The following is a 9,438-nucleotide window of genomic DNA, read 5'->3' as shown; positions in this document are numbered from 1 at the left end:
AAATCGTCTCAGGTTACTTATGTAACCATGGTTCCCTGAGTAGAGAATGAGACACTGCGTCCTCTAGGTTTCTTGCCATGCTTCGGACGCAAGCTTCAGACGAATAAGTGGATGATGTGTTCTCCCGGCGCCTATTTATACTATAGTCGCACCGGTAGTGACGTCATGGCTGTCGCCGGCCAATGTGTTGTTGGTGTTTTTTCAATGTATGCTTCAGACACGGGTCACGACGAGGCGTTCCCCATAGCGACGCCTAGAGGACGCAGTGTCTCGTTCCCTACTCAGGGAACCATGGTTACATACGTAACCTGAGACGTTTTCACTGCTCTAAACTGTGCTCTGGCATTCTGAGAGTTTTACTACCACCAACTTCAATTATACAAAAACTAGACGCAGTTTGTGGGTCACCTCAAAGTCCATGATATTAAAATAAGAGATCAGCTGCGCGACATGATGGGAAGGCTAATAGTCTTCTGAGGCTAAACTTATGTAAGCTTGTGTACTTTAGCACAACATCTCACTGATTCTTGAGAAGTGGGAGAAAACGGTGCAAAACTGAAAAAAAGAAAACCTTGTACTCAGACAAATAAACTACATTTATGTATCTTATATGTAATAAGCTACTGAGCTATGCATTTTGCATTTGTAATAAGCTACTGAGCTATGCTTTGATGCAACCTCCCAACTTTTCTCTTTTTTTATCAAAATGTGCATTTTACCTTGGACAGTGTAATATAACATTAACTTTATCTTTTTAACAGCAAGATGCTTTTAACATTTCAAAACATATTCTCACATTAGCATACAGATTACACTTTCACATGTGACCAACAGTTCCACAACAAATATAAAATATCATAATGAAATATTATCAAAATGTTCATCTGACAGAGGTGACACACCTGACGGTGGTGAGGAAAACCTGAATTTGTAGTCATTTTAACTATCAAATACACTGAATCAATCAGTTACTGTATTAAAACAAACACAACAAACAGTGAGTATGTTATTGTTTATGAAGCTTTTATTCAAGATTCACATTTAAGTATTTTGATATATCATTGGAACACAAATTATCTATTTTCTCTCATCTTAGAATAATATGTCCACTGTGCATCTGGCGTCATTGACCCGTCACCACCGTCAGAAAATCAGTTCATGTAGTAGCCTTTTTTTTTTTTTTTGATGCTAGATGCTAATAGAACCTGCTTTGGGAGAATAAAATGATTTAAAAATTTCAAATTATTTCCTCAGAGACTGGAAGATTGTGTTGACATATCATGGTTGTGACACAGGGAATATTAACATTAGGATTGAAAATATTCTAAAACCATAAAACTGACCAGAGCCTGCTTGACACTGATGTACTCTGCAGAGGTACAATGTGGCAAGGGGGTCCTTTAGAGCGACAGCTGCCCCTGATATTGCCTGATTTTATTACATTTTAATGAATGTCTGAAGGTGTTGACAAAAAGTGGGGACACAACTTTGAAATCTTATGAAACACGCATGTGTCACTGAAAAACAACCTTGCTTTGATATGAGATATTATTACGTGTTGCTTTTGATAAAACAAGCTATTTTTCATCATTAAAAAAAAACATGTCTATCCATTTTATAGCATATGAATGATTGAACCCTTCTCTGTTGACACTGTTTTAGATGTAGTGAGAAGACAATAAGTGTCATAGATTTGATATAATAATGATAAGATACAACTGAAGGGGATAATTGTGTAACATATTCTATCATTAATCCCTCATAACATTTACAATTGATTTTTATTTAAAGCTAATAGCAGTTACAATTTCTGGACATGTTTTGTCCCATGTCTCAAGAATCAGTGATGTCTTTAACATCTTCCCAACCACATTGTCCTGATAGACAGAGATAGAAAGAAAACTGCTTGTGGAATGAAGTATTTAAGAACATGTAACATTTTTTTTTTTTACCAAAGGAATAATAGTTCTTCAAATATGAAGTGGCATTTTTTTGTTTATCCCCTCCAACACAGTTTGCATGCAACAACTATGCTTCTGTATTCATGTTGTAAAATAGATCTCTTCATTTTGTTAAATAGCTTCACGCTGCTTGCTCGACCCTATAGCAGTGGTTAATCAGACTCTTCCAGTGTTCAAGTGGCACTCTGCTGTCACCTTGAGGATTTTTCACTGGTCTCTGTGATGTTGCAGTTGGCATTGACTCCTGCCATCACTCCTGCAATGCACTGATAGCCATATAGACAGATTGCCCTGTAGAACTCCTACACCCAACCTCATTTGGCATACATAGACACTTTCTTACCACTTTGCTCCACTTCAAGGTGGGACTGGGGAGGACACTGTGCGCTGCCTGGTTCTGGAAATCTGTCCATTAGATCGCAGCCTCCTAGGTCACCTGAGCCAGTTGCAGTTTCATGTCTACAGCTCTACTTCACTTCATGCAGAATTGCCCAAACCTGGACCAGCATCTGTTTCTCTTTCCCTTCTGTAATGTTAAACTGAGAAGATTAATGTTTTAGCCTGGCTTATGCTGGTTATAGATCACTATGGCACAGCTGAAACTCTACTTGCAGAACAGCCTTCTTTGGCACGCATGTCTTTGTGGTTCTCTTCTTTTTCTATGTTATATTTTCAGGCTTTGTATGATTGGACGGTCAGAAGAGACAGTCTCAACCTAGTGATGGCTACAATATCCTCAATAGGATAAAATACTAGTCCACCTATGCCAGGGAGGTCAAGCTCAGCTCCTGTAGGGCCACAGTCCTACAGAGTTTAGTTCCAACCCCGCTCCAACACACATACATGTAGTTTTCAAATAATCCCAAAGGACTTGACAAGCTGGATCAGGTGAGTTTAATTAAGGTTGAAGCTAAAATCTGCAGGGCCTCCTGAAACTGTGTTTGACACCCCTGATCTGTCTATACTAGCGCCCCCTACAGTATAACAATGAAAACACGTATTCTAGGAGCACAATTATAGCTAAAATATATTTAGACTTTTTCTAAGTATAAGTCAAGTATACTTAAATGTCATTTTAAGTATATTTCTGAGAAGTACATAAAAAGTAGACTAAAAGTATACTTTCCTATTTTTTAGTTTAAAAGAAGTATACTAATAGCACACTTGAATAAACTTCTTTTTCGTAAGGGGAACCCTGATCTGTGACACTCTTAGCCAATCACTCCAGCTCCTATAGCTTGAATAGCTGGAATTAGTGTTCCTCGTCTTTAATAGCAATTTTAATAGCACATCCCCGCCCATCCAGTCAGCTTCTCTTGTCTCAAATCCACCTGCTTAATGAAGTACCCTGAAGTACTTTGGGGGCACCCACTCTTACAATAGAGCACCGGTCAATGTCCAAATCCTGTACTTGAGAATGGAGAGCAGCAAGAACTGAGAAGTGTGTGCGTCTGCTTAAACCCTGACATGGCGCTAAGCACTTCTCCACATAAAACACTGTATTTATAAATATGAACGTTGGATTGGATTGTAGTGCATGCACACTATAAGATCACATTTGTGCATTTTATAAATGAGGCCCAATATCATTGTTTGCCAGTTTGTTTGTTTTTTGTTGTTTTAAGTTTAAATGAATGAATGTTCATGTTTTTGAAAATGTTTGGTTACATTTTAATCTGTTATTCATTGATACCTGTGCATGTGTGCAATTAAACTTGCATTATTTGTATTAAAGTTGCATTATTCTCGGTCAGTGCAAGTGACATCTCTTAACATAGCTATGGCAAAAAAAAAAAAAAAAAGATTACATGTGTTTATGTAAATAAAATCGTTAACTGTCATCAGCATTCAGAAGACACGAAGTGAGACAAAGCAGAAAAACAGCCAGTCATTACAGTATAATGATGTTTAGAAGTGAAATTGAGTTATGATTGAAAAATGCATATCTTCTTATATGACAGGGCAAGGATAAACAGACCATGAATTATATGACATGTATGACCATGATACACTACAGTTCCTGAGTGTGATAACTGCATTATCAGATAATAAAGTCACCCAAAAGCAAAATATCGTTCCATTGATCAAAACAAATTACATTTGCCATATGAGAGAGGGTAAAGTTGGTTTTGACCCCAGGATTTTCTTTTTTTAATATATCAATTAAAGACCCAGGCGACTTCAGAATTTCACCACAATCATTTCCTTTCAAATCTATGAGATTATATTGAAAGAAAATATAAATGAGGAACAAATGACTTCCAAGAAAGTCAATAAATATATTTCCAAAAACAATACATCCCTTCTTTAGAGGTAGCGCTGCACTAAAGTAGAGCGTCAGGATGCTGCTGCTTGGGTTCCTGTTTTAGCCTGAACCTCATCATCATTATGTAATAATTCTGATTTTCTTTGGCTTTTTTTTGAGGGCTACAAAGAAACTGTGATTTCCAACACATCTTAATTGTGCTTTCATTCATATCATAAAGACATCTTTATGGTGCCGAGTAAAACACATTTATGTCTTAATGCTCACATCACGCATTTGATTGACAAAGAATGCAGACCTGTTTACAGAGCTGGTCACCTGACTTGACATGCATAATTTTTATATTTTCACCCATCAGTTAAAGACTGCATCATGCCTGCATCTTAATCTTTGCTATGAAGAGTCACTGTTAATGTTGTTTTGTACTCAACTCTGCCCTCTATTGCTTTTAATATGAATAACAACAGACAGTGACATCAGTGAAATTACAGTATATATATATATATATATATATATATATATATGTTTGATTGATTCTTAATGTGTCGCTTATTTAACACACCTGATGCAGATCATCAGCTCATTAGGAGAGAGATCCATGAACTGAACTGTGCGTGTCAGATGTCAGATAAGGGAGACATGCAAAATGAGTCATACATAAAAAAAAAAAAAGGTGTTCTTTATAATTATCCCATTAAAGGCTATGAATCTGGAGGGATCCAGACAGAATGCATGACATCAGAGGACTTTATGTCAAACTCGAGGTTAAGTTTGGTCATGAATGTTGACTGGGCAGTCTCTGTCTGTTTATCCTCATTTACACAAGCTTTTGCACACTGATGCTGGAAATCACTGGTGGCTTTCTGGAGAACATACTTGAGATTATTTCATAGTTTAATTATAATGTGAAGAAACTGATCATATCATAGAGACAGTATAAACCTTTTAAACTGAAAGTCTTCTCTCTCTTACACACACGCACACACACCAACATCATCAGTTGCTGTTTTCTGACTGGTTCTTCATGAGATGTCTGTTGTAGCAACAGTCACGCATTACACTTTTTGTCAGAGACAACAAAATAAATGCTACAGCTTATTTCCTTACGTTTACTTTAATTTATTTTTACGCTTTTAACCAAAAGTAACTTGCAAACGAGGAATACAACAAAGCAATTCATCTTAAGGAGGCAATAACACTAGACTGTTTTAAATTGTATCCCGTTGTCCAGACAGGGTTAGAAAGATCATGTTGTGAGTTCAGCCAGAAGAGCATTGGAGTAATCCAGTCTAGAAACGAGCAGGGCCTGGAGGAGTTGTGCGGTCTGCTCGCTCAGGAAGGGCCTGATCTCAATTACCTGATCAAACTTGCATAACTGTGTTGTCCGCTGGTCAGCATAGATTAGCCAGTGGTTTCTGGATTATGTGGTTGGGATTATTGTTGATGATTCAAGCTGGATGGGTGAATTTTGCTGTACAGTTGAAGAGGCTGGGAAGACAAGAAGTGCTGTCTCTTCCATCAGTCATTCTCTTAGACTGTGGAATCATACATCATAGTGTGGAACAGGCTTTACTGTCATATCAACTAATGATTTTTTATTTATTTTTATCACGTAATGTAAAATAATGTAAACTATATAATATAAGGGTCATTCCACGAAATCGGTGCCTTTTACGCAAAAGGCGTAAACCCTAACCCTAACCCTAAGAAATAATCAAACATAGAATTAATATAACAAAAAAAATTTTTTTAAATTAAAAAACATAACAATACTATGTTTTATTTCATCAATATTACATCCAATTAAAGTCAATTAAATATTATTTTAAATAATTTAAATAGCATTTATACTGATAAGGTAAGGTTTTTGCCCTGTCCCTCACAATGATTTTTCTTTTTCAGCAAGATTTTTAATTTGCTAAATGAAAGCAAAATAATACAAAAATCACATTGTTAAGCAATGTTTTTGGCAAGTATAAATTTTTTTTCTTTCTATAAAATATAAATAATTTATTGGTGTCCCCTGATTTCATGTCAGCCCTGTTACCCTCATCAAAAACCCTTGTAAAATCATGAACATTCAACTGGCATCACTTCTAGGAGGTTACATCATCTCTCAACCCGGATTCCTACACTTAAAACACAAGCATGTTTCTCTCACTCCTCTATAATGTTCTATTTCTGATGATTTATGAGGCTTGACTGAGGGAGGGACATCATGCGATGTCAATACTGTTACCATTTTTAAAATGTAAATTTAAACAATTATTTATTACATTTAATATAATCGATATCTACAAGTAAAATGCTTTTTTAAAGTGTACAACATGTGCTTTTGTGAACTTGACTATTAGCTAGAAATTAGAAAATTAGTTTGAAACCGTCAAACCTGTTACTGTCAGCCCTGTTACGTTTCAGAGTAACAGGTTTTGACATGTGGGTAGTTAGGGTGATTAGGTGTCACCCTTTCTTTTAAAGATTGTCTGTGTAAAATTCAAAAAGTTTAAAGGTCACCCTGGGTGTATTATTGAGCTAATGCCTATATCATTCAGTGTCATATGAGCATCAGTTCCCTATCTGTCGGTCATTTCGAGGTATGTCGTGATCGACATTATGGGGAGTCACTTGGGAGCCCCAATCATCTCTGACTTTAAGAGAAAACACCAATGAAATTTGGCTAGTGGATTTTGCATACCTGAGCCACTCCCCGTGCATACGGGTATAAATAGGCGACAGGTGCATCCAATCTTCAGATTTTTGCTTCGGAGCCGAGTGGATGAAGAGCGGCTCTGGCCAGTGCCTCCGGGGACACGGGAAGTTCTGCCGTGATCAGTCAGAACGCGTTGCCTTCTGGCCTATCCAGCTCGACTCCCCTCCGCTGCACCACCGCGGGTGTGTCGATTGTTCCTTTGGTGCCACTCGTACGGAGTTTGGGGGCGTGGCTTGCACTGCCCAACCCGTCCCGTTGGCTCATTCACACAATCCGACTCGGCTATGCGATTCAGTTCGCCAGGCGACCTCCCAGGTTCAGCGGCGTTCTCGAGAATTCGGTGGCAGTCCGAGACGCACCTGTCTTGCGTGAGGAGATTGCTGTCCTCATGGCAAAGGATGCAATCGAGTCGGTCCCTCCAGCCGAGATGAAGCAGGGGTTTTACAGCCCTTACTTCATCGTACCCAAAAAGGGCGGTGGCCTCTGGCCAATCCTGGATCTGCGAGTCTTGAATCGGGCCCTTCACAAGCTTCCGTTCAAGATGTTGACGCAGAAGCACATCATCAGATGCATCCAGCCCCAGGATTGGTTTGCAGCGGTTGACCTGAAGGATGCTTACTTTCATGTCTCGATTCTCCCTCGACACAGGCCGTTTCTACGGTTTGCGTTCAAGGGTCGGGCATGGCAGTACAGGGTCCTCCCCTTCGGGCTGTCCCTGTCCCCCCGCGTCTTTACGTAGGTTGTGCAGAGAATCTCTTTTCTCGGTGTGGTATTAGACTCGGTGAGTATGATGGCGCGACTCACCAACGTGCGTGCACAGTCAGTGCTGGACTGCCTGAGCTCCTTCAGAGGCAGGACGGTGGTACCACTGAAACACTATCAGAGGCTCCTGGGGCACATAACATCCGCAGCCGCAGTCATGCCGCTCGAATTGCTACATATGAGACCACTTCAGCACTGGCTACACTCCCGAGTCCCGAAGTGGGCATGGCGCCGCGGTACACATCGTGTCACCATCACACCGACGTGTCGCCGCCTATTCAGCCCCTGGTCGGACCTTGCTTTTCTACGGGCCGGGGTGCCCTTAGGACAAGTGTGTTCTAAGCATGTCGTTGTCACGACGGATGCCTCCAGTACGGGCTGGGGCGCTACCTGCAACGGGCCCCGACTCCTTTGGCACATCAATTGCCTAGAGCTGTTGGCAGTGCATCTAGCCTTGCGGCAGTTCCGGCCACTGCTGCAAGACAAGCATGTGTTGGTCCGCACGATTTCGTACATCAACCGGCAGGGAGGTCTACGATCACGTCGTATGTCACATCTCGCCCGCCATCTTCTCCTCTGGAGTCAGACGCGGCTCAAATCGCTGCGCGCCGTCCACATTCCGGGGGAGCTCAATCGTGCAGCCGACGCGCTCTCACAACAGCTCACGTTCCCCGGAGAATGGCAACTCCATCCCGAGACGATCCAGCTGATCTGGAGTCGATTCGGGGAAGCCCAGCTGGACCTGTTTGCTTCCCGTGAGTCCTCCCACTGCCAGCTGTACTAGGGCGAGCTCAATCGTGCAGCCGATGCGCTCTCACGACAGCTCACGTTCCCCGGAGAATGGCGACTCCATCCCGAGACGATCCAGCTGATCTGGAGTCGATTCGGGGAAGCCCAGGTGGACCTGTTTGCTTCCCGCGAGTCCTCCCACTGCCAGCTGTACTACTCCCTGAATGAGGCCCCCCTCGGCACGGACACACTGGCACACAGCTGGCCTCGGGCTCTTCGCAAGTATGCGTTTCCTCCAGTGAGCCTTCTCGCACAGACACTGTGCAAGGTCAGGGAGGACGAGGAGCAGGTCTTACTGGTTGCGCCTTTCTGGCCCACCAGGACCTGGTCTCCGAAACTCATGCTCCTCGCGACAGCCCCTGCCTGGCGCATCCCCCTGAGACAGGACCTGCTCTCTCAGGGGCTCGGCACCATTTGGCACCCGCATCCATACCTTTGGAACCTCCACGTGTGGCTCCTGGATGGGACACGGCAGACCTAGCTGATCTGTCACCTGCGGTGGTTAACACGATCACTGAGGCTAGAGCTCCCTCTACGAAGCAAGCCTATGCTCTCACATGGAGTCTGTTCGCGAACTGGTGTTCTTCTCGCCGAGAAGACCCCTGAAGATGCACGATTTGTAGTAGTGCTTTCTTTCCAGCAAGAAAGGTTGGAGCGTAGGCTGTCACCCTCCACCTTGAAAGTGTATGTGGTTGCCATCGCAGCACATCATGGTGCAGTGGACGGCCGGTCCCTGGGAAAGCACGATCTCATCGTCAGGTTCCTGACGGGTGCCAGAAGGTTAAATCCTCCTAGGCCACCCCTGGTGCCCTCCTGGGTTCTCTCTATCGTCCTTCAGAGGGACTTCAGAGGAGTCCCTTCGAGCCGCTGGATTCAGTCGAGCTTAAGTTCCTGCTAAGACAGACAGCGCTCCTGACCGCGCTCACTTCCATCAAGAGGGTCGGGGACCT

The sequence above is a fragment of the Sinocyclocheilus rhinocerous genome, unplaced genomic scaffold, assembly GCF_001515625.1.
Source record: "Sinocyclocheilus rhinocerous isolate Xijiao unplaced genomic scaffold, SAMN03320098_v1.1 scaffold542, whole genome shotgun sequence".
NCBI classification, from domain to species: Eukaryota; Metazoa; Chordata; class Actinopteri; order Cypriniformes; family Cyprinidae; genus Sinocyclocheilus; species Sinocyclocheilus rhinocerous.
This window is presented reverse-complemented; position numbering follows the sequence as displayed.